General features: G+C 45.3%; 14 non-coding genes and 1 pseudogene across 14 annotated transcripts; all 15 read right to left on the bottom strand.

Annotated features, from left to right (window-relative positions):
* Window positions 1-74: 74 nt before the first annotated feature.
* Window positions 75-265, bottom strand: LOC141230729 (U2 spliceosomal RNA). The gene has a single exon (XR_012297180.1). It is a non-coding gene; the product is annotated as a U2 spliceosomal RNA (small nuclear RNA).
* A 2313-nt stretch (window positions 266-2578) lies between these two features.
* LOC141230728 (U2 spliceosomal RNA) lies at window positions 2579-2769 on the bottom strand. The gene has a single exon (XR_012297179.1). It is a non-coding gene; the product is annotated as a U2 spliceosomal RNA (small nuclear RNA).
* A 1115-nt stretch (window positions 2770-3884) lies between these two features.
* LOC141230368 (U2 spliceosomal RNA) lies at window positions 3885-4082 on the bottom strand. The gene has a single exon (XR_012296897.1). It is a non-coding gene; the product is annotated as a U2 spliceosomal RNA (small nuclear RNA).
* A 6155-nt stretch (window positions 4083-10237) lies between these two features.
* LOC141230727 (U2 spliceosomal RNA) lies at window positions 10238-10428 on the bottom strand. Its single transcript, XR_012297178.1, has one exon. It is a non-coding gene; the product is annotated as a U2 spliceosomal RNA (small nuclear RNA).
* Window positions 10429-11543: 1115 nt separating this feature from the next.
* LOC141230726 (U2 spliceosomal RNA) lies at window positions 11544-11734 on the bottom strand. Its single transcript, XR_012297177.1, has one exon. It is a non-coding gene; the product is annotated as a U2 spliceosomal RNA (small nuclear RNA).
* Window positions 11735-12849: 1115 nt separating this feature from the next.
* On the bottom strand, window positions 12850-13040 carry LOC141230191 (U2 spliceosomal RNA). Its single transcript, XR_012296746.1, has one exon. It is a non-coding gene; the product is annotated as a U2 spliceosomal RNA (small nuclear RNA).
* Window positions 13041-14155: 1115 nt separating this feature from the next.
* Window positions 14156-14346, bottom strand: LOC141230137 (U2 spliceosomal RNA). The gene has a single exon (XR_012296693.1). It is a non-coding gene; the product is annotated as a U2 spliceosomal RNA (small nuclear RNA).
* A 1115-nt stretch (window positions 14347-15461) lies between these two features.
* LOC141230293 (U2 spliceosomal RNA) lies at window positions 15462-15646 on the bottom strand. The gene has a single exon (XR_012296843.1). It is a non-coding gene; the product is annotated as a U2 spliceosomal RNA (small nuclear RNA).
* Window positions 15647-16170: 524 nt separating this feature from the next.
* LOC141230399 (U2 spliceosomal RNA) lies at window positions 16171-16328 on the bottom strand (annotated as a pseudogene).
* Window positions 16329-17443: 1115 nt separating this feature from the next.
* Window positions 17444-17634, bottom strand: LOC141230725 (U2 spliceosomal RNA). Its single transcript, XR_012297176.1, has one exon. It is a non-coding gene; the product is annotated as a U2 spliceosomal RNA (small nuclear RNA).
* A 1111-nt stretch (window positions 17635-18745) lies between these two features.
* Window positions 18746-18936, bottom strand: LOC141230926 (U2 spliceosomal RNA). The gene has a single exon (XR_012297373.1). It is a non-coding gene; the product is annotated as a U2 spliceosomal RNA (small nuclear RNA).
* A 1115-nt stretch (window positions 18937-20051) lies between these two features.
* On the bottom strand, window positions 20052-20242 carry LOC141230229 (U2 spliceosomal RNA). The gene has a single exon (XR_012296782.1). It is a non-coding gene; the product is annotated as a U2 spliceosomal RNA (small nuclear RNA).
* A 1113-nt stretch (window positions 20243-21355) lies between these two features.
* On the bottom strand, window positions 21356-21546 carry LOC141230724 (U2 spliceosomal RNA). Its single transcript, XR_012297175.1, has one exon. It is a non-coding gene; the product is annotated as a U2 spliceosomal RNA (small nuclear RNA).
* A 1115-nt stretch (window positions 21547-22661) lies between these two features.
* Window positions 22662-22852, bottom strand: LOC141230723 (U2 spliceosomal RNA). Its single transcript, XR_012297174.1, has one exon. It is a non-coding gene; the product is annotated as a U2 spliceosomal RNA (small nuclear RNA).
* A 1115-nt stretch (window positions 22853-23967) lies between these two features.
* Window positions 23968-24158, bottom strand: LOC141230722 (U2 spliceosomal RNA). Its single transcript, XR_012297173.1, has one exon. It is a non-coding gene; the product is annotated as a U2 spliceosomal RNA (small nuclear RNA).
* Window positions 24159-24584: the final 426 nt, after the last annotated feature.

The raw sequence follows: 24584 nt of genomic DNA, 5'->3' as shown, positions 1-24584 counted from the left end.
AAATCCGACAAACAAGCAAAATGAACAAAAAACATTGAATTCAATTCTTTCTGATTTTAGAAACTGCATTAAAGAAGGGGTGCACCGGTCCTGGAGATACTGCAATACCAGGTCAATGCGTGGAGTGGACAGAGCAAGCTCTTTTTCCATCTCCCTGTTCTAAAAATCCATTTAATATATGGTCCCCAGATAGGGGACGTATCAGATATTAAACTGATAAGAACAGATACTACACTTGATCTTAGCCAAAAGGCCGAGAAGCGATAACCAGAATTGGTTTCAAACTACGGAGCCACCCAAGGATCCTGAAAAGTCCATTTGTGGAGATGAGCTCCTGGACTCCCGTTAAGAAGACATGTTGTCAACCTCTAGATCCCTTACATGCCTGCACTTTTCGGCTTGCTGCTGCTGCAATCCACGCGTTTTAGATCTGCATAACTCCACCTCTTTAAACACAGCACCTTCACCCCCTGCTGTTCCCACCCGCCTCAACACCGTTGGAAGGGAGGAGAACCAATTAAGGCGGGGGGTGGGGTGGAACGAGCAGCTGTCTACCCTTAGCAGGAGGGCTCCTGATTACATACCTCTCCTGCTGCTGCTGCTGCTGGCTGTCCAGCAGCAGACTGAAGGTGGCTGCTGCTGTGCACAGGTATATAAAGGCTCAGAGCCTATTATGACACGCGCAGCCAGCGTTCCATTGCCACATTCCATCTACTGCAGGCAGGATACCTGGCTGGCTGAATGTCGCTGAGAAGCTCACAGAGACCGCCATAAGCAACAGTTTAACAGAATGCCGCAGACTAATCAACCAAACTTTTTGGGTTGGGTTCTCTTTTATAGTCTGCAGGCATTAAATGAAAGAAGTCAGTGTTCCAGCAGAAGGAGACAACGTTTCAGAAAAGGCATTGTAGCAAACCAAAAAAGAAATTTTAAGCGCAGCAGAGTAACCAGCGCACATACCTGTTAGCTCAGGTGAGTTTAAAAGGCTGCTGTTGATAACAAGGGCATTTGCTAAATAGATGGTGTGTGTGCAACAATATACTGAAAGGTCAATTATATTGTGCAGCTTATCTCACCACCTGTAGTTATTTAGGTGAAAGCTCCAAAATGCTTGCCTAATATGTCTGTTTATCCAAAAGGAAGTAAAAAGGGAGAGCTAGAAAGATAGTGTAGCACCCTGAGGATTCGGCTGCTACAGGGGTATTGCACCTCAACCCAGAGGTGTGATATTCCACTCCCGGGCAAGGATGGAGTGTGGATTTGAGCTCGGTAGGCTGCATGCACTACACACATCCCATTTCCGAGGAGCAGACCGACGGTACTCCCACTTAGAAATGTGCAGGTACGACCGAGTCTGTTCCTGGCTGGAGTGGGAGGGGGGTGGAACATCCCATGTAGTGTAGGGGCAGATAGGGGGTGCAGTCTGGGTAGAGATAGGAGCTCATTGGGTGCTGGTCACCTGAGCTCACACATAGAGGGTGTATATAAGGTGGGCACCAACTAAGAACAGGGTCAGATGCAGAGAACAAGTCAGGAGCAGAGGAGAAGAAGGACCCAGAGTGAGAGAGGAGAAGAGAGAGAAAGACCCAGAGGGGGAAACAGCAGAGAGGACCCAAGAACCCAAATTAAAGCACCGGGTGAGGAGTCGGCATCAGGGTACCGGAACCCAAGCTGGTGGGGGTAAAAACATTCCCCAGCCAGAGACCGGAGACCGTGGGCAGCGTTTGCCACGGTCACCCACCACATCCACCCCGAAGGCACACCACATGAAGGGTCAGGGAACCCAGGGCCAAGGGTGTCCCAACAGAAGGCCCGAGGGAGCTGGACCTAGGTGGATCACTGGTGGGGACGGCCAGAGAACGGGACAGAAGGAGAGCTCAGGGCCACGCTCCGGACTTGTTTGGGGGTTGGCTGGATCCAGGACCTGGTGGACGCAGCACGGCTCGGGTGGTCACTCGAAGCTGGAGTGACCAGTACAACATCTGCAGTAAGTAAACACCCTTAACTGCACAACCCGACTCTGTCTTCATTGCCGTCTGCACTGCACCACCACAACCCCCATCCTCTGCACCTGTCCCCTCTGAGGCTATACCCCTCCCGTTGGGGGTTATCCCACCAAGCTGCGCACCCACCATCAGCCTCAGCGGACCCTGCTGCAGCGGCGGCCACAGTGACCGCATCACAACGGGTGGCGTAGTCGACACAAAAGAACTCTTAATAACATCTGTAGGACTGCCACATAACACTGAGTTTGACGCCCTGGGCACGGGCCGGGTCACAGCCGCTCGGAGACTACAACCCCCCATCTGATCCGGTGCCGGGTATTCCCCTCAAAAAGGAATATGTCCCAGGGGGCGCGTCAATAGCATTGCATCACATTACATGGCAATGCAATGCACAGTTGCTGAAGTTGAACCAAAATGAGCTTGTAATCTGGCTTCTGCAACTTTGAACATGAAAAATCCAATGAGGAGAAGAAAAGCAAAGCCAAAGAGTCCATCCCCAAATCCGACAAACAAGCAAAATGAACAAAAAACATTGAATTCAATTCTTTCTGATTTTAGAAACTGCATTAAAGAAGGGGTGCACCGGTCCTGGAGATACTGCAATACCAGGTCAATGCGTGGAGTGGACAGAGCAAGCTCTTTTTCCATCTCCCTGTTCTAAAAATCCATTTAATATATGGTCCCCAGATAGGGGACGTATCAGATATTAAACTGATAAGAACAGATACTACACTTGATCTTAGCCAAAAGGCCGAGAAGCGATAACCAGAATTGGTTTCAAACTACGGAGCCACCCAAGGATCCTGAAAAGTCCATTTGTGGAGATGAGCTCCTGGACTCCCGTTAAGAAGACATGTTGTCAACCTCTAGATCCCTTACATGCCTGCACTTTTCGGCTTGCTGCTGCTGCAATCCACGCGTTTTAGATCTGCATAACTCCACCTCTTTAAACACAGCACCTTCACCCCCTGCTGTTCCCACCCGCCTCAACACCGTTGGAAGGGAGGAGAACCAATTAAGGCGGGGGGTGGGGTGGAACGAGCAGCTGTCTACCCTTAGCAGGAGGGCTCCTGATTACATACCTCTCCTGCTGCTGCTGCTGCTGGCTGTCCAGCAGCAGACTGAAGGTGGCTGCTGCTGTGCACAGGTATATAAAGGCTCAGAGCCTATTATGACACGCGCAGCCAGCGTTCCATTGCCACATTCCATCTACTGCAGGCAGGATACCTGGCTGGCTGAATGTCGCTGAGAAGCTCACAGAGACCGCCATAAGCAACAGTTTAACAGAATGCCACAGACTAATCAACCAAACTTTTTGGGTTGGGGTCTCTTTTATAGTCTGCAGGCATTAAATGAAAGAAGTCAGTGTTCCAGCAGAAGGAGACAACGTTTCAGAAAAGGCATTGTAGCAAACCAAAAAAGAAATTTTAAGCGCAGCAGAGTAACCAGCGCACATACCTGTTAGCTCAGGTGAGTTTAAAAGGCTGCTGTTGATAACAAGGGCATTTGCTAAATAGATGGTGTGTGTGCAACAATATACTGAAAGGTCAATTATATTGTGCAGCTTATCTCACCACCTGTAGTTATTTAGGTGAAAGCTCCAAAATGCTTGCCTAATATGTCTGTTTATCCAAAAGGAAGTAAAAAGGGAGAGCTAGAAAGATAGCATTGCATCACATTACATGGCAATGCAATGCACAGTTGCTGAAGTTGAACCAAAATGAGCTTGTAATCTGGCTTCTGCAACTTTGAACATGAAAAATCCAATGAGGAGAAGAAAAGCAAAGCCAAAGAGTCCATCCCCAAATCCGACAAACAAGCAAAATGAACAAAAAACATTGAATTCAATTCTTTCTGATTTTAGAAACTGCATTAAAGAAGGGGTGCACCGGTCCTGGAGATACTGCAATACCAGGTCAATGCGTGGAGTGGACAGAGCAAGCTCTTTTTCCATCTCCCTGTTCTAAAAATCCATTTAATATATGGTCCCCAGATAGGGGACGTATCAGATATTAAACTGATAAGAACAGATTTTTTTTTTTTTTTTTTTTTTTTTTTCTCCTCAGACGAGGAAATTCCACAGTCTATGAAAACCAGACAAAGGAAAATTCCATCAAAACAGCTGCGTCAAATCCAATACGCAATTTGCTGTCCCCATCATCATCGGAAATATTTATTTCATATTTCAAAACAACAATAACAAAAATCAAGAGGTACTAACAATATATCTCCACTTTTTAACTTTCCATATTCCCTCCGCATCCACTTCCCCTCTCCTCTTTTTGTCCCATAGGAAACACACATACATCTTCCCCAAAATCACCTTCACACTATCCTTTACAGCAATTTCCTTCCTTTTAAACACATACACATTCCTCACATCTCATAACACTTCCTTTATACATGCAAGCATCAACCACAAGACTCTTTCCTTCGTCCCATCACATATTCCCAAACCAAACATAAACAACTCAAAAGACAACAAATTCACACCACACAATTCTTTACACAAAGGCCCCATTCTCCCAATCACATCTCTAGCATACTGGCAATTCCAAAAAACATGCAACACACTTTCCCTTCCACCACAGCCATTTCTTGGACACATTTCACTCCTCACCAAACCTCTATTCCTCTGAAACTCTCTCACAGGTAATACTCCATGTAAAGACTGCCACACAACTTCACTCTGTTTGTTGGTCATACCACTCATCCGCACTTTCTTCCAAACCTTCTGCACATCACCACCCCTAACCATATTTATTCCACATTCTACCTCTCTACATTCAATCATCCTATACACAGCCTTCTTATTCTCCAGCAATCTCACATCTGCATCACACAGTTCATACCTCACCAAAAACTTATAAACCCACACATACCATACAGGCACCTCAAAAGCAATCGGACATCGCAAATCCCTTTCTTGCCACTTTAAACGAAACAAATACGCTCCAAATAAATACCTACACATAGATGAAAACTTTCCATCCGCCCTAATCACTTTCAAAACAAACACAACGATATTCACACCAAAAAACACGTCCAAATTCGGAAAACCCAAACCACCTTTTTCCACTCTTTTAACCAAAATTTCTCTCCTAGCTCTCTCCATTTTCGAGTTCCACAAAAAAACAAATAAAATTCTATTCAAGCTTCTCATACACATATATCCTGGTGGAAATACTACCGCAATATATAAAAATATTGGCAACACCACACTCTTAACAATTAAAATCTTCCCAAAAAAGGATAAACTCCTCAATTTCCAAAAATTCAACTTCTGCTCAACTTTTCCTTTCGCATCATCCCAACTTTCTTTCCCATCCAAACTCTCTGAAAACTTCACACCCAAAACTTTAATAGGTCCATTCACTACATTCACACCTACATCCCTACTTAAACTTCCGCCTCCAAAACCCTTACACTCACTCTTTTCCCAATTCACTTTAAACGCAGATGCACCACAAAAAATAGACACTAACAACTTCACCCGCCTCACCGAACATTCAGAATCACATAATACACACACGTCATCCATATAACCACTCACCTTCCATTCTTTTCCTCCACCTCCCGGCACTTGCACACCACGAATTACCTTATCTTTCCTCAGCATACACAACAATGGCTCAATTGCACAAATAAATGCTACAGGGGACAAAGGACACCCCTGTCGCACACCCGAAAACACATTCACTTTCCTACCCACATACCCATTCATTAAAACACAGCTATAAACACCCGCATACAAACTTCTCACTCGCCCAACAAAATCAGCCGGAAAACCCATTTTTAACAACACTCTGAACAAAAAACCATGCGACAACCTATCATAAGCCTTTTCAAAATCCAAACTTAACAAAAATACACTCTTCTTACGACCCATGCAATCCCATAGACAATCTCTTAACATACACACACACTCATGAATCCGCCTCCCAGGTACCGCACAACACTGCTCATCCCCAATCACACTCTCTATCACATCACGCATCCTATTAGCCATAAGTTTTGCATAGATTTTATAATCACAATTAAGTAACGTTATTGGCCTCCAATTCCTCAGACTTTTCAAATCCCCTTTCTTAGGAATTAACACAACCATACCTGCACGCATACTCTCAGCCACCTCCATGTTTCCCCACATATACTTACATACATCCACAAAGTCCTTACCAATCACACCCCACATCACACGATAAAATTCTACTGGGAGGCCATCCTCCCCCGGCGTCTTATTCAAAGCCATACTACACATAACCTTCCATACCTCATCACCAGTCACCTCACCCATCACTCTCTCTCTTTCTGCTTCACTCAACTTACTCTCTAACACACTCAAAACATCATTCTCCAAACATTCATCCCTCTGTTTCACTGCATACAGATCCTCATAAAACTTAGCCACCTCTTCACACATATCCTCTCCACTCACCTCACTTCCATCTGCTCCATACACCACGCTCATACTCTGTTTCTTTCCAAAAACTTTTTTAAAGAAAAACCGAGAACATTTCTCATCCTGCTCCATCTTATCAATCTTTGCCCTAAACACTATGCTTCTCCCTCTCTCCAACAAAAACTCACTAATCTCCTTTTTTACCTCTAAAATATCCTCCTCCACCTCAACTCCTCCTTCCCTTAACTTATACAAAACGCTCAACCGCGCGTTCAGTTTAACAAAACTCTCTCTTTTAATTGCTGCATACTTGTATCCTAAATTTTTAAAGAACATTTTTGTTTGTTTCTTCACCCAGTCCCACCACTCACAAACATTCCCAAACTCATTTTTATGCTTACACCATTCTTCATACCGCCTTTCATACTCCTTTCTCACATCTTCATTCTCTAACAGTTTAACATTTAACTTCCACAATCCTCTCCCAAACACTCCATCAACTTTTATATCCAACTCACACAACATACACACATGATCTGAAAAAAGAACGTTTTCCTGCCTATAATTAACAGAAACCATATTTTTAGAAATAAAACAATAATCCAATCTGGATTGTACCCTACCACTCTCAGAAAAGAAAGTGTTCAACAAAGGATTCATGTTACACACGCGCTGCATATCACACAACCCAAAATCATTCACTAACTCCAATAATGCTTTCCCAGACACATCCACATTCACTCTCCCCACATCACAGTTCATATCACCCACAATTACCACAGGTATTCTTCCTGGAACAAAAAGCTTAATTTTTTCAAATAAATTTTTGCGCTCATTTTTTTCAACTGGCGCATAAACATTAATAACACAAAACTTTACATTCTTGTATACAAAATTAACAAGGATACATCTCCCCACCTCAATAACCAAATAATCACTCAAAACAACCTCCCTTCCTTTAACCAAAATACCCACACCATCATTCTTATTACATGCACTCCCCGACCACACAGACGCTCCATAAGACCATTCATCCCCTTTCACACCATCCACTACCCCACATTCTTGTAAACAAAAAATAGATGCATTTTGCATAGCTAAAAACTCAAAAATAGCAGCTCTTCTTACTTTACTTTTAAACACTCTTACGTTTTGGGACACTATGGTAAATCCCATAATACTTCTACTCCTTCACCAATTACACAAAGAAATAGCCTTTGGCCTAAACCAAAGCTCACAAGAGGACAAAAAGAAAAAACATTTACAATATTATATGGTGACACTATCCAGCACCACCACTATCCTCCTCCGCCATCAGAACAGAACAGCTGGTTTCCGACCCGCTGGCTTCACCAGCCACACTCCTCATTCTGGCAGTTCTGATCTTCCTCTGAGGCTCACTAAAAACTGCATCATCACTGCCCCCACCATCCTCCCTACGACTCTTCTTTGCACCCCTATCATCTTCCGAAGAAAAATCTTCAATGTTTTCAGGACCCGAAGGGTGTTCAGGACTGTCGGGTTCCGAGATTTGCACTTCACATCCTGTTGCGTCCATTGCCTCTCCAAAAGTCATCATCTCAGGCAGCTCTGCTTCCACCACTTTCCTAGATATTCTCGCAGACACTGCCTTTTTCTCCACCTTTGCCACTTCCCTCCAGAACTCCTTTTCTTCCTTCCGCTTCTTCCTCATTTCTTCAGCAGAAGAAGAACATGGTCTCAGGGACACCTCCTCTGGCGCCGTAGAGGGAGAGGCTCTACCAGTTTCCCGCCTCCTTCCCTCTCTCTCCTCCCTCTCCAATCTTTCCAGCACTTTCAGTGCGCTTGCCATCTGCCTCCTCTCCAGCTCCTCCTCCTTCTGTTCTTTATCAGAACGTCTAGGTGCACTCATAGGACAGTCCTTATACATGTGATCACTACTCCCACAGACATCACAGGACTTGGCCTCTGGACACTGGTTGGCCATATGCCCCTCCTTTCTGCAATTTCGGCAACACTGCCCTTTAAGGCATGTTACCATGGTATGTCCGAAAGAAAAGCATCTACGGCAAAACATGGGCTGGCCTGGGTAAAAGAGGAAACCTCTATGGCCTGCAACGGAAAAATTTGATGGAGGGTGTCTAAAGCCCCCCACACTGTCAGGATCCCTTTTCAATTTCACACGGAATTTATACTGACAGTTAAAGATTCCTAGACAATTGACTTGCTTCACTCCCTTCCGCACATATTCACAGTAGCGAGAGAGGAAGCACTCCAGCAGCTCAGGGTCTGTAAAAGGGTTATAGACAGTCACAGTCACCTCCTTTTCTTGCAGACCAAACAAAGGTTCCCATCTAACTCCTTCCAAGCAGGGGTCACTAGAGTGACCACGGAGCCATTCAAAGACATTAAGGCAAACATCCTGGTCCATAAAGGTAACGTCATAATTACCTTGACGTGAAAATTCGTTGACACTGAAGATCTCAGAACGTCTTGCTCCAGCTTTGCCTTCAACGATGTCTTGGACAATGAAAACCACGTTGTTCTTGTTCTGGTCAGATGGATCCACGGACAAACGGATGGTGTTCTTCACAAAAGACATCTTGGATTCTGTCGGTATGGAATACCACAGGAAAAAGCAGAAAATCCTCCACAAAAGTGTCCGGATTCCTCCAGGAGACTCGCACCAATCAAGGTACAGTCATACGATCGCAGCCAAAAGGCCGAGAAGCGATAACCAGAATTGGTTTCAAACTACGGAGCCACCCAAGGATCCTGAAAAGTCCATTTGTGGAGATGAGCTCCTGGACTCCCGTTAAGAAGACATGTTGTCAACCTCTAGATCCCTTACATGCCTGCACTTTTCGGCTTGCTGCTGCTGCAATCCACGCGTTTTAGATCTGCATAACTCCACCTCTTTAAACACAGCACCTTCACCCCCTGCTGTTCCCACCCGCCTCAACACCGTTGGAAGGGAGGAGAACCAATTAAGGCGGGGGGTGGGGTGGAACGAGCAGCTGTCTACCCTTAGCAGGAGGGCTCCTGATTACATACCTCTCCTGCTGCTGCTGCTGCTGGCTGTCCAGCAGCAGACTGAAGGTGGCTGCTGCTGTGCACAGGTATATAAAGGCTCAGAGCCTATTATGACACGCGCAGCCAGCGTTCCATTGCCACATTCCATCTACTGCAGGCAGGATACCTGGCTGGCTGAATGTCGCTGAGAAGCTCACAGAGACCGCCATAAGCAACAGTTTAACAGAATGCCACAGACTAATCAACCAAACTTTTTGGGTTGGGTTCTCTTTTATAGTCTGCAGGCATTAAATGAAAGAAGTCAGTGTTCCAGCAGAAGGAGACAACGTTTCAGAAAAGGCATTGTAGCAAACCAAAAAAGAAATTTTAAGCGCAGCAGAGTAACCAGCGCACATACCTGTTAGCTCAGGTGAGTTTAAAAGGCTGCTGTTGATAACAAGGGCATTTGCTAAATAGATGGTGTGTGTGCAACAATATACTGAAAGGTCAATTATATTGTGCAGCTTATCTCACCACCTGTAGTTATTTAGGTGAAAGCTCCAAAATGCTTGCCTAATATGTCTGTTTATCCAAAAGGAAGTAAAAAGGGAGAGCTAGAAAGATAGCATTGCATCACATTACATGGCAATGCAATGCACAGTTGCTGAAGTTGAACCAAAATGAGCTTGTAATCTGGCTTCTGCAACTTTGAACATGAAAAATCCAATGAGGAGAAGAAAAGCAAAGCCAAAGAGTCCATCCCCAAATCCGACAAACAAGCAAAATGAACAAAAAACATTGAATTCAATTCTTTCTGATTTTAGAAACTGCATTAAAGAAGGGGTGCACCGGTCCTGGAGATACTGCAATACCAGGTCAATGCGTGGAGTGGACAGAGCAAGCTCTTTTTCCATCTCCCTGTTCTAAAAATCCATTTAATATATGGTCCCCAGATAGGGGACGTATCAGATATTAAACTGATAAGAACAGATACTACACTTGATCTTAGCCAAAAGGCCGAGAAGCGATAACCAGAATTGGTTTCAAACTACGGAGCCACCCAAGGATCCTGAAAAGTCCATTTGTGGAGATGAGCTCCTGGACTCCCGTTAAGAAGACATGTTGTCAACCTCTAGATCCCTTACATGCCTGCACTTTTCGGCTTGCTGCTGCTGCAATCCACGCGTTTTAGATCTGCATAACTCCACCTCTTTAAACACAGCACCTTCACCCCCTGCTGTTCCCACCCGCCTCAACACCGTTGGAAGGGAGGAGAACCAATTAAGGCGGGGGGTGGGGTGGAACGAGCAGCTGTCTACCCTTAGCAGGAGGGCTCCTGATTACATACCTCTCCTGCTGCTGCTGCTGCTGGCTGTCCAGCAGCAAACTGAAGGTGGCTGCTGCTGTGCACAGGTATATAAAGGCTCAGAGCCTATTATGACACGCGCAGCCAGCGTTCCATTGCCACATTCCATCTACTGCAGGCAGGATACCTGGCTGGCTGAATGTCGCTGAGAAGCTCACAGAGACCGCCATAAGCAACAGTTTAACAGAATGCCACAGACTAATCAACCAAACTTTTTGGGTTGGGTTCTCTTTTATAGTCTGCAGGCATTAAATGAAAGAAGTCAGTGTTCCAGCAGAAGGAGACAACGTTTCAGAAAAGGCATTGTAGCAAACCAAAAAAGAAATTTTAAGCGCAGCAGAGTAACCAGCGCACATACCTGTTAGCTCAGGTGAGTTTAAAAGGCTGCTGTTGATAACAAGGGCATTTGCTAAATATATGGTGTGTGTGCAACAATATACTGAAAGGTCAATTATATTGTGCAGCTTATCTCACCACCTGTAGTTATTTAGGTGAAAGCTCCAAAATGCTTGCCTAATATGTCTGTTTATCCAAAAGGAAGTAAAAAGGGAGAGCTAGAAAGATAGCATTGCATCACATTACATGGCAATGCAATGCACAGTTGCTGAAGTTGAACCAAAATGAGCTTGTAATCTGGCTTCTGCAACGTTGAACATGAAAAATCCAATGAGGAGAAGAAAAGCAAAGCCAAAGAGTCCATCCCCAAATCCGACAAACAAGCAAAATGAACAAAAAACATTGAATTCAATTCTTTCTGATTTTAGAAACTGCATTAAAGAAGGGGTGCACCGGTCCTGGAGATACTGCAATACCAGGTCAATGCGTGGAGTGGACAGAGCAAGCTCTTTTTCCATCTCCCTGTTCTAAAAATCCATTTAATATATGGTCCCCAGATAGGGGACGTATCAGATATTAAACTGATAAGAACAGATACTACACTTGATCTTAGCCAAAAGGCCGAGAAGCGATAACCAGAATTGGTTTCAAACTACGGAGCCACCCAAGGATCCTGAAAAGTCCATTTGTGGAGATGAGCTCCTGGACTCCCGTTAAGAAGACATGTTGTCAACCTCTAGATCCCTTACATGCCTGCACTTTTCGGCTTGCTGCTGCTGCAATCCACGCGTTTTAGATCTGCATAACTCCACCTCTTTAAACACAGCACCTTCACCCCCTGCTGTTCCCACCCGCCTCAACACCATTGGAAGGGAGGAGAACCAATTAAGGCGGGGGGTGGGGTGGAACGAGCAGCTGTCTACCCTTAGCAGGAGGGCTCCTGATTACATACCTCTCCTGCTGCTGCTGCTGCTGGCTGTCCAGCAGCAGACTGAAGGTGGCTGCTGCTGTGCACAGGTATATAAAGGCTCAGAGCCTATTATGACACGCGCAGCCAGCGTTCCATTGCCACATTCCATCTACTGCAGGCAGGATACCTGGCTGGCTGAATGTCGCTGAGAAGCTCACAGAGACCGCCATAAGCAACAGTTTAACAGAATGCCACAGACTAATCAACCAAACTTTTTGGGTTGGGTTCTCTTTTATAGTCTGCAGGCATTAAATGAAAGAAGTCAGTGTTCCAGCAGAAGGAGACAACGTTTCAGAAAAGGCATTGTAGCAAACCAAAAAAGAAATTTTAAGCGCAGCAGAGTAACCAGCGCACATACCTGTTAGCTCAGGTGAGTTTAAAAGGCTGCTGTTGATAACAAGGGCATTTGCTAAATAGATGGTGTGTGTGCAACAATATACTGAAAGGTCAATTATATTGTGCAGCTTATCTCACCACCTGTAGTTATTTAGGTGAAAGCTCCAAAATGCTTGCCTAATATGTCTGTTAATCCAAAAGGAAGTAAAAAGGGAGAGCTAGAAAGATAGCATTGCATCACATTACATGGCAATGCAATGCACAGTTGCTGAAGTTGAACCAAAATGAGCTTGTAATCTGGCTTCTGCAACTTTGAACATGAAAAATCCAATGAGGAGAAGAAAAGCAAAGCCAAAGAGTCCATCCCCAAATCCGACAAACAAGCAAAATGAACAAAAAACATTGAATTCAATTCTTTCTGATTTTAGAAACTGCATTAAAGAAGGGGTGCACCGGTCCTGGAGATACTGCAATACCAGGTCAATGCGTGGAGTGGACAGAGCAAGCTCTTTTTCCATCTTCCTGTTCTAAAAATCCATTTAATATATGGTCCCCAGATAGGGGACGTATCAGATATTAAACTGATAAGAACAGATACTACACTTGATCTTAGCCAAAAGGCCGAGAAGCGATAACCAGAATTGGTTTCAAACTACGAAGCCACCCAAGGATCCTGAAAAGTCCATTTGTGGAGATGAGCTCCTGGACTCCCGTTAAGAAGACATGTTGTCAACCTCTAGATCCCTTACATGCCTGCACTTTTCGGCTTGCTGCTGCTGCAATCCACGCGTTTTAGATCTGCATAACTCCACCTCTTTAAACACAGCACCTTCACCCCCTGCTGTTCCCACCCGCCTCAACACCGTTGGAAGGGAGGAGAACCAATTAAGGCGGGGGGTGGGGTGGAACGAGCAGCTGTCTACCCTTAGCAGGAGGGCTCCTGATTACATACCTCTCCTGCTGCTGCTGCTGCTGGCTGTCCAGCAGCAGACTGAAGGTGGCTGCTGCTGTGCACAGGTATATAAAGGCTCAGAGCCTATTATGACACGCGCAGCCAGCGTTCCATTGCCACATTCCATCTACTGCAGGCAGGATACCTGGCTGGCTGAATGTCGCTGAGAAGCTCACAGAGACCGCCATAAGCAACAGTTTAACAGAATGCCACAGACTAATCAACCAAACTTTTTGGGTTGGGTTCTCTTTTATAGTCTGCAGGCATTAAATGAAAGAAGTCAGTGTTCCAGCAGAAGGAGACAACGTTTCAGAAAAGGCATTGTAGCAAACCAAAAAAGAAATTTTAAGCGCAGCAGAGTAACCAGCGCACATACCTGTTAGCTCAGGTGAGTTTAAAAGGCTGCTGTTGATAACAAGGGCATTTGCTAAATAGATGGTGTGTGTGCAACAATATACTGAAAGGTCAATTATATTGTGCAGCTTATCTCACCACCTGTAGTTATTTAGGTGAAAGCTCCAAAATGCTTGCCTAATATGTCTGTTTATCCAAAAGGAAGTAAAAAGGGAGAGCTAGAAAGATAGCATTGCATCACATTACATGGCAATGCAATGCACAGTTGCTGAAGTTGAACCAAAATGAGCTTGTAATCTGGCTTCTGCAACTTTGAACATGAAAAATCCAATGAGGAGAAGAAAAGCAAAGCCAAAGAGTCCATCCCCAAATCCGACAAACAAGCAAAATGAACAAAAAACATTGAATTCAATTCTTTCTGATTTTAGAAACTGCATTAAAGAAGGGGTGCACCGGTCCTGGATATACTGCAATACCAGGTCAATGCGTGGAGTGGACAGAGCAAGCTCTTTTTCCATCTCCCTGTTCTAAAAATCCATTTAATATATGGTCCCCAGATAGGGGACGTATCAGATATTAAACTGATAAGAACAGATACTACACTTGATCTTAGCCAAAAGGCCGAGAAGCGATAACCAGAATTGGTTTCAAACTACGGAGCCACCCAAGGATCCTAAAAAGTCCATTTGTGGAGATGAGCTCCTGGACTCCCGTTAAGAAGACATGTTGTCAACCTCTAGATCCCTTACATGCCTGCACTTTTCGGCTTGCTGCTGCTGCAATCCACGCGTTTTAGATCTGCATAACTCCACCTCTTTAAACACAGCACCTTCACCCCCTGCTGTTCCCACCCGCCTCAACACCGTTGGAAGGGAGGAGAACCAATTAAGGCGGGGGGTGGGGTGGAACGAGCAGCTGTCTACCCTTAGCAGGAGGGCTCCTGATTACATACCTCTCCTGCTGCTGCTGCTGCTGGCTGTCCAGCAGCAGACTGAAGGTGGCTGCTGCTGTGCACAGGTATATAAAGGCTCAGAGCCTATTATGACACGCGCAGCCAGCGTTCCATTGCCACATTCCATCTACTGCAGGCAGGATACCTGGCTGGCTGAATGTCGCTGAGAAGCTCACAGAGACCGCCATAAGCAACAGTTTAACAGAATGCCACAGACTAATCAACCAAACTTTTTGGGTTGGGTTCTCTTTTATAGTCTGCAGGCATTAAATGAAAGAAGTCAGTGTTACAGCAGAAGGAGACAACGTTTCAGAAAAGGCATTGTAGCAAACCAAAAAAGAAATTTTAAGCGCAGCAGAGTAACCAGCGCACATACCTGTTAGCTCAGGTGAGTTTAAAAGGCTGCTGTTGATAACAAGGGCATTTGCTAAATAGATGGTGTGTGTGCAACAATATACTGAAAGGTCAATTATATTGTGCAGCTTATCTCACCACCTGTAGTTATTTAGGTGAAAGCTCCAAAATGCTTGCCTAATATGTCTGTTTATCCAAATGGAAGTAAAAAGGGAGAGCTAGAAAGATAGCATTGCATCACATTACATGGCAATGCAATGCACAGTTGCTGAAGTTGAACCAAAATGAGCTTGTAATCTGGCTTCTGCAACTTTGAACATGAAAAATCCAATGAGGAGAAGAAAAGCAAAGCCAAAGAGTCCATCCCCAAATCCGACAAACAAGCAAAATGAACAAAAAACATTGAATTCAATTCTTTCTGATTTTAGAAACTGCATTAAAGAAGGGGTGCACCGGTCCTGGAGATACTGCAATACCAGGTCAATGCGTGGAGTGGACAGAGCAAGCTCTTTTTCCATCTCCCTGTTCTAAAAATCCATTTAATATATGGTCCCCAGATAGGGGACGTATCAGATATTAAACTGATAAGAACAGATTTTTTTTTGATTGAAGCTGCATCCAAGGCACTGATAAATGTGACCGAAGTCACACCAAAACAGCGCACGAGGTGAGGATTCATGTGGACCCTTCCCGGAGGAGAGGGTTCCCAATAAACCATCCCCATCCCTCCGAGCCAGAAGGCCACAGCGAGGGTCAGGGATCTCCGATGCTCTCCCTAGCCGAAGCCGGAGAAGAGCCGTTTTCGTGCTCCCAGCTTCCATCTAGGCTGCCACCCTAGTGGAGCTGGAGCCTGTGTTGGTTTCTCAGCCCAAAGCTGACCGGACCTCCGACCGGGTTTATAAAAATTCCCCTTCCTAGCCCGGAGGCCAGGAATAGGGGGGGTTGCTCAGAAAGTATGATTGGCAAAGGTGCGGCGTGCTACGAAGCCAAGTCTTTCTGGGGTTCCCAGTCCCAGTAAGCTTGGACTCCCACCAGGGCGCCTACTCCTGGGGCACATTGCTCCAAAGCCCTCACACTTACCCAGCCTAGTGACTTCGATCCTGGAGGGCCATGTTTTCCATCAGATAACTCTATGAGCCACCTGGCGTACTAACAAGTGCACCAAACCAGTGTGTAATATGCATCAATTTAATAGGGCAGCCCAAGGACAAAACTGCCTTTTCAAAAGATACTACACTTGATCTTAGCCAAAAGGCCGAGAAGCGAACAGATACTACACTTGATCTTAGCCAAAAGGCCGAGAAGCGATAACCAGAATTGGTTTCAAACTACGGAGCCACCCAAGGATCCTGAAAAGTCCATTTGTGGAGATGAGCTCCTGGACTCCCGTTAAGAAGACATGTTGTCAACCTCTAGATCCCTTACATGCCTGCACTTTTCGGCTTGCTGCTGCTGCAATCCACGCGTTTTAGATCTGCATAACTCCACCTCTTTAAACACAGCACCTTCACCCCCTGCTGTTCCCACCCGCCTCAACACCGTTGGAAGGGAGGAGAACCAATTAAGGCGGGGGGTGGGGTGGAACGAGCAGCTGTCTACCCTTAGCAGGAGGGCTCCTGATTACATACCTCTCCTGCTGCTGCTGCTGCTGGCTGTCCAGCAGCAGACTGAAGGTGGCTGCTGCTGTGCACAGGTATATAAAGGCTCAGAGCCTATTATGACACGCGCAGCCAGCGTTCCATTGCCACATTCCATCTACTGCAGGCAGGATACCTGGCTGGCTGAATGTCGCTGAGAAGCTCACAGAGACCGCCATAAGCAACAGTTTAACAGAATGCCACAGACTAATCAACCAAACTTTTTGGGTTGGGTTCTCTTTTATAGTCTGCAGGCATTAAATGAAAGAAGTCAGTGTTCCAGCAGAAGGAGACAACGTTTCAGAAAAGGCATTGTAGCAAACCAAAAAAGAAATTTTAAGCGCAGCAGAGTAACCAGCGCACATACCTGTTAGCTCAGGTGAGTTTAAAAGGCTGCTGTTGATAACAAGGGCATTTGCTAAATAGATGGTGTGTGTGCAACAATATACTGAAAGGTCAATTATATTGTGCAGCTTATCTCACCACCTGTAGGTTTTTAGGTGAAAGCTCCAAAATGCTTGCCTAATATGTCTGTTTATCCAAAAGGAAGTAAAAAGGGAGAGCTAGAAAGATAGCATTGCATCACATTACATGGCAATGCAATGCACAGTTGCTGAAGTTGAACCAAAATGAGCTTGTAATCTGGCTTCTGCAACTTTGAACATGAAAAATCCAATGAGGAGAAGAAAAGCAAAGCCAAAGAGTCCATCCCCAAATCCGACAAACAAGCAAAATGAACAAAAAACATTGAATTCAATTCTTTCTGATTTTAGAAACTGCATTAAAGAAGGGGTGCACCGGTCCTGGAGATACTGCAATACCAGGTCAATGCGTGGAGTGGACAGAGCAAGCTCTTTTTCCATCTCCCTGTTCTAAAAATCCATTTAATATATGGTCCCCAGATAGGGGACGTATCAGATATTAAACTGATAAGAACAGATACTACACTTGATCTTAGCCAAAAGGCCGAGAAGCGATAACCAGAATTGGTTTCAAACTACGGAGCCACCCAAGGATCCTGAAAAGTCCATTTGTGGAGATGAGCTCCTGGACTCCCGTTAAGAAGACATGTTGTCAACCTCTAGATCCCTTACATGCCTGCACTTTTCGGCTTGCTGCTGCTGCAATCCACGCGTTTTAGATCTGCATAACTCCACCTCTTTAAACACAGCACCTTCACCCCCTGCTGTTCCCACCCGCCTCAACACCGTTGGAAGGGAGGAGAACCAATTAAGGCGGGGGGTGGGGTGGAACGAGCAGCTGTCTACCCTTAGCAGGAGGGCTCCTGATTACATACCTCTCCTGCTGCTGCTGCTGGCTGTCCAGCAGCAGACTGAAGGTGGCTGCTGCTGTGCACAGGTATATAAAGGCTCAGAGCCTATTATGACACGCGCAGCCAGCGTTCCATTGCCACATTCCATCTACTGCAGGCAGGATACCTGGCTGGCTGAATGTCGCTGAGAAGCTCACAGAGACCGCCATAAGCAACAGTTTAACAGAATGCCACAGACTAATCAACCAAACTTTTTGGGTTGGGTTCTCTTTTATAGTCTGCAGGCATTAAATGAAAGAAGTCAGTGTTCCAGCAGAAGGAGACAACGTTTCAGAAAAGGCATTGTAGCAAACCAAAAAAGAAATTTTAAGCGCAGCAGAGTAACCAGCGCACATACCTGTTAGCTCAGGTGAGTTTAAAAGGCTGCTGTTGATAACAAGGGCATTTGCTAAATAGATGGTGTGTGTGCAACAATATACTGAAAGGTCAATTATTTTGTGCAGCTTATCTCCCCACCTGTAGTTATTTAGGTGAAAGCTCCAAAATGCTTGCCTAATATGTCTGTTGATCCAAAAGGAAGTAAAAAGGGAGAGCTAGAAAGATAGCATTGCATCACATTACATGGCAATGCAATGCACAGTTGCTGAAGTTGAACCAAAATGAGCTTGTAATCTGGCTTCTGCAACTTTGAACATGAAAAATCCAATGAGGAGAAGAAAAGCAAAGCCAAAGAGTCCATCCCCAAATCCGACAAACAAGCAAAATGAACAAAAAACATTGAATTCAATTCATTCTGATTTTAGAAACTGCATTAAAGAAGGGTGCACCGGTCCTGGAGATACTGCAATACCAGGTCAATGCGTGGAGTGGACAGAGCAAGCTCTTTTTCCATCTCCCTGTTCTAAAAATCCATTTAATATATGGTCCCCAGATAGGGGACGTATCAGATATTAAACTGATAAGAACAGATACTACACTTGATCTTAGCCAAAAGGCCGAGAAGCGATAACCAGAATTGGTTTCAAACTACGGAGCCACCCAAGGATCCTGAAAAGTCCATTTGTGGAGATGAGCTCCTGGACTCCCGTTAAGAAGACATGTTGTCAACCTCTAGATCCCTTACATGCCTGCACTTTTCGGCTTGCTGCTGCTGCAATCCACGCGTTTTAGATCTGCATAACTCCACCTCTTTAAACACAGCACCTTCACCCCCTGCTGTTCCCACCCGCCTCAACACCGTTGGAAGGGAGGAGAACCAATTAAGGCGGGGGGTGGGGTGGAACGAGCAGCTGTCTACCCTTAGCAGGAGGGCTCCTGATTACATACCTCTCCTGCTGCTGCTGCTGCTGGCTGTCCAGCAGCAGACTGAAGGTGGCTGCTGCTGTGCACAGGTATATAAAGGCTCAGAGCCTATTATGACACGCGCAGCCAGCGTTCCATTGCCACATTCCATCTACTGCAGGCAGGATACCTGGCTGGCTGAATGTCGCTGAGAAGCTCACAGAGACCGCCATAAGCAACAGTTTAACAGAATGCCACAGACTAATCAACCAAACTTTTTGGGTTGGGTTCTCTTTTATAGTCTGCAGGCATTAAATGAAAGAAGTCAGTGTTCCAGCAGAAGGAGACAACGTTTCAGAAAAGGCATTGTAGCAAACCAAAAAAGAAATTTTAAGCGCAGCAGAGTAACCAGCGCACATACCTGTTAGCTCAGGTGAGTTTAAAAGGCTGCTGTTGATAACAAGGGCATTTGCTAAATAGATGGTGTGTGTGCAACAATATACTGAAAGGTCAATTATATTGTGCAGCTTATCTCACCACCTGTAGTTATTTAGGTGAAAGCTCCAAAATGCTTGCCTAATATGTCTGTTTATCCAAAAGGAAGTAAAAAGGGAGAGCTAGAAAGATAGCATTGCATCACATTACATGGCAATGCAATGCACAGTTGCTGAAGTTGAACCAAAATGAGCTTGTAATCTGGCTTCTGCAACTTTGAACATGAAAAATCCAATGAGGAGAAGAAAAGCAAAGCCAAAGAGTCCATCCCCAAATCCGACAAACAAGCAAAATGAACAAAAAACATTGAATTCAATTCTTTCTGATTTTAGAAACTGCATTAAAGAAGGGGTGCACCGGTCCTGGAGATACTGCAATACCAGGTCAATGCGTGGAGTGGACAGAGCAAGCTCTTTTTCCATCTCCCTGTTCTAAAAATCCATTTAATATATGGTCCCCAGATAGGGGACGTATCAGATATTAAACTGATACGAACAGATACTACACTTGATCTTAGCCAAAAGGCCGAGAAGCGATAACCAGAATTGGTTTCAAACTACGGAGCCACCCAAGGATCCTGAAAAGTCCATTTGTGGAGATGAGCTCCTGGACTCCCGTTAAGAAGACATGTTGTCAACCTCTAGATCCCTTACATGCCTGCACTTTTCGGCTTGCTGCTGCTGCAATCCACGCGTTTTAGATCTGCATAACTCCACCTCTTTAAACACAGCACCTTCACCCCCTGCTGTTCCCACCCGCCTCAACACCGTTGGAAGGGAGGAGAACCAATTAAGGCGGGGGGTGGGGTGGAACGAGCAGCTGTCTACCCTTAGCAGGAGGGCTCCTGATTACATACCTCTCCTGCTGCTGCTGCTGGCTGTCCAGCAGCAGACTGAAGGTGGCTGCTGCTGTGCACAGGTATATAAAGGCTCAGAGCCTATTATGACACGCGCAGCCAGCGTTCCATTGCCACATTCCATCTACTGCAGGCAGGATACCTGGCTGGCTGAATGTCGCTGAGAAGCTCACAGAGACCGCCATAAGCAACAGTTTAACAGAATGCCACAGACTAATCAACCAAACTTTTTGGGTTGGGTTCTCTTTTATAGTCTGCAGGCATTAAATGAAAGAAGTCAGTGTTCCAGCAGAAGGAGACAACGTTTCAGAAAAGGCATTGTAGCAAACCAAAAAAAGAAATTTTAAGCGCAGCAGAGTAACCAGCGCACATACCTGTTAGCTCAGGTGAGTTTAAAAGGCTGCTGTTGATAACAAGGGCATTTGCTAAATAGATGGTGTGTGTGCAACAATATACTGAAAGGTCAATTATATTGTGCAGCTTATCTCACCACCTGTAGTTATTTAGGTGAAAGCTCCAAAATGCTTGCCTAATATGTCTGTTTATCCAAAAGGAAGTAAAAAGGGAGAGCTAGAAAGATAGCATTGCATCACATTACATGGCAATGCAATGCACAGTTGCTGAAGTTGAACCAAAATGAGCTTGTAATCTGGCTTCTGCAACTTTGAACATGAAAAATCCAATGAGGAGAAGAAAAGCAAAGCCAAAGAGTCCATCCCCAAATCCGACAAACAAGCAAAATGAACAAAAAACATTGAATTCAATTCTTTCTGATTTTAGAAACTGCATTAAAGAAGGGGTGCACCGGTCCTGGAGATACTGCAATACCAGGTCAATGCGTGGAGTGGACAGAGCAAGCTCTTTTTCCATCTCCCTGTTCTAAAAATCCATTTAATATATGGTCCCCAGATAGGGGACGTATCAGATATTAAACTGATAAGAACAGATACTACACTTGATCTTAGCCAAAAGGCCGAGAAGCGATAACCAGAATTGGTTTCAAACTACGGAGCCACCCAAGGATCCTGAAAAGTCCATTTGTGGAGATGAGCTCCTGGACTCCCGTTAAGAAGACATGTTGTCAACCTCTAGATCCCTTACATGCCTGCACTTTTCGGCTTGCTGCTGCTGCAATCCACGCGTTTTAGATCTGCATAACTCCACCTCTTTAAACACAGCACCTTCACCCCCTGCTGTTCCCACCCGCCTCAACACCGTTGGAAGGGAGGAGAACCAATTAAGGCGGGGGGTGGGGTGGAACGAGCAGCTGTCTACCCTTAGCAGGAGGGCTCCTGATTACATACCTCTCCTGCTGCTGCTGCTGCTGGCTGTCCAGCAGCAGACTGAAGGTGGCTGCTGCTGTGCACAGGTATATAAAGGCTCAGAGCCTATTATGACACGCGCAGCCAGCGTTCCATTGCCACATTCCATCTACTGCAGGCAGGATACCTGGCTGGCTGAATGTCGCTGAGAAGCTCACAGAGACCGCCATAAGCAACAGTTTAACAGAATGCCACAGACTAATCAACCAAACTTTTTGGGTTGGGTTCTCTTTTATAGTCTGCAGGCATTAAATGAAAGAAGTCAGTGTTCCAGCAGAAGGAGACAACGTTTCAGAAAAGGCATTGTAGCAAACCAAAAAATAAATTTTAAGCGCAGCAGAGTAACCAGCGCACATACCTGTTAGCTCAGGTGAGTTTAAAAGGCTGCTGTTGATAACAAGGGCATTTGCTAAATAGATGGTGTGTGTGCAACAATATACTGAAAGGTCAATTATATTGAGCAGCTTATCTCACCACCTGTAGTTATTTAGGTGAAAGCTCCAAAATGCTTGCCTAATATGTCTGTTTATCCAAAAGGAAGTAAAAAGGGAGAGCTAGAAAGATAGCATTGCATCACATTACATGGCAATGCAATGCACAGTTGCTGAAGTTGAACCAAAATGAGCTTGTAATCTGGCTTCTGCAACTTTGAACATGAAAAATCCAATGAGGAGAAGAAAAGCAAAGCCAAAGAGTCCATCCCCAAATCCGACAAACAAGCAAAATGAACAAAAAACATTGAATTCAATTCTTTCTGATTTTAGAAACTGCATTAAAGAAGGGGTGCACCGGTCCTGGAGATACTGCAATACCAGGTCAATGCGTGGAGTGGACAGAGCAAGCTCTTTTTCCATCTCCCTGTTCTAAAAATCCATTTAATATATGGTCCCCAGATAGGGGACGTATCAGATATTAAACTGATAAGAACAGATACTACACTTGATCTTAGCCAAAAGGCCGAGAAGCGATAACCAGAATTGGTTTCAAACTACGGAGCCACCCAAGGATCCTGAAAAGTCTATTTGTGGAGATGAGCTCCTGGACTCCCGTTAAGAAGACATGTTGTCAACCTCTAGATCCCTTACATGCCTGCACTTTTCGGCTTGCTGCTGCTGCAATCCACGCGTTTTAGATCTGCATAACTCCACCTCTTTAAACACAGCACCTTCACCCCCTGCTGTTCCCACCCGCCTCAACACCGTTGGAAGGGAGGAGAACCAATTAAGGCGGGGGGTGGGGTGGAACGAGCAGCTGTCTACCCTTAGCAGGAGGGTTCCTGATTACATACCTCTCCTGCTGCTGCTGCTGCTGGCTGTCCAGCAGCAGACTGAAGGTGGCTGCTGCTGTGCACAGGTATATAAAGGCTCAGAGCCTATTATGACACGCGCAGCCAGCGTTCCATTGCCACATTCCATCTACTGCAGGCAGGATACCTGGCTGGCTGAATGTCGCTGAGAAGCTCACAGAGACCGCCATAAGCAACAGTTTAACAGAATGCCACAGACTAATCAACCAAACTTTTTGGGTTGGGTTCTCTTTTATAGTCTGCAGGCATTAAATGAAAGAAGTCAGTGTTCCAGCAGAAGGAGACAACGTTTCAGAAAAGGCATTGTAGCAAACCAAAAAAGAAATTTTAAGCGCAGCAGAGTAACCAGCGCACATACCTGTTAGCTCAGGTGAGTTTAAAAGGCTGCTGTTGATAACAAGGGCATTTGCTAAATAGATGGTGTGTGTGCAACAATATACTGAAAGGTCAATTATATTGTGCAGCTTATCTCACCACCTGTAGTTATTTAGGTGAAAGCTCCAAAATGCTTGCCTAATATGTCTGTTTATCCAAAAGGAAGTAAAAAGGGAGAGCTAGAAAGATAGCATTGCATCACATTACATGGCAATGCAATGCACAGTTGCTGAAGTTGAACCAAAATGAGCTTGTAATCTGGCTTCTGCAACTTTGAACATGAAAAATCCAATGAGGAGAAGAAAAGCAAAGCCAAAGAGTCCATCCCAAAATCCGACAAACAAGCAAAATGAACAAAAAACATTGAATTCAATTCTTTCTGATTTTAGAAACTGCATTAAAGAAGGGGTGCACCGGTCCTGGAGATACTGCAATACCAGGTCAATGCGTGGAGTGGACAGAGCAAGCTCTTTTTCCATCTCCCTGTTCTAAAAATCCATTTAATATATGGTCCCCAGATAGGGGACGTATCAGATATTAAACTGATAAGAACAGATACTACACTTGATCTTAGCCAAAAGGCCGAGAAGCGATAACCAGAATTGGTTTCAAACTACGGAGCCACCCAAGGATCCTGAAAAGTCCATTTGTGGAGATGAGCTCCTGGACTCCCGTTAAGAAGACATGTTGTCAACCTCTAGATCCCTTACATGCCTGCACTTTTCGGCTTGCTGCTGCTGCAATCCACGCGTTTTAGATCTGCATAACTCCACCTCTTTAAACACAGCACCTTCACCCCCTGCTGTTCCCACCCGCCTCAACACCGTTGGAAGGGAGGAGAACCAATTAAGGCGGGGGGTGGGGTGGAACGAGCAGCTGTCTACCCTTAGCAGGAGGGCTCCTGATTACATACCTCTCCTGCTGCTGCTGCTGCTGGCTGTCCAGCAGCAGACTGAAGGTGGCTGCTGCTGTGCACAGGTATATAAAGGCTCAGAGCCTATTATGACACGCGCAGCCAGC

The sequence above is a fragment of the Phyllobates terribilis genome, unplaced genomic scaffold (assembly GCF_046119375.1).
Source record: "Phyllobates terribilis strain yellow unplaced genomic scaffold, ASM4611937v1 Scaffold_499__1_contigs__length_1316695, whole genome shotgun sequence".
Taxonomy (NCBI): domain Eukaryota; kingdom Metazoa; phylum Chordata; class Amphibia; order Anura; family Dendrobatidae; genus Phyllobates; species Phyllobates terribilis.
The sequence above is the reverse complement of the archived record's forward strand: the minus strand, read 5'-3'. Positions and strand labels throughout refer to the sequence as shown.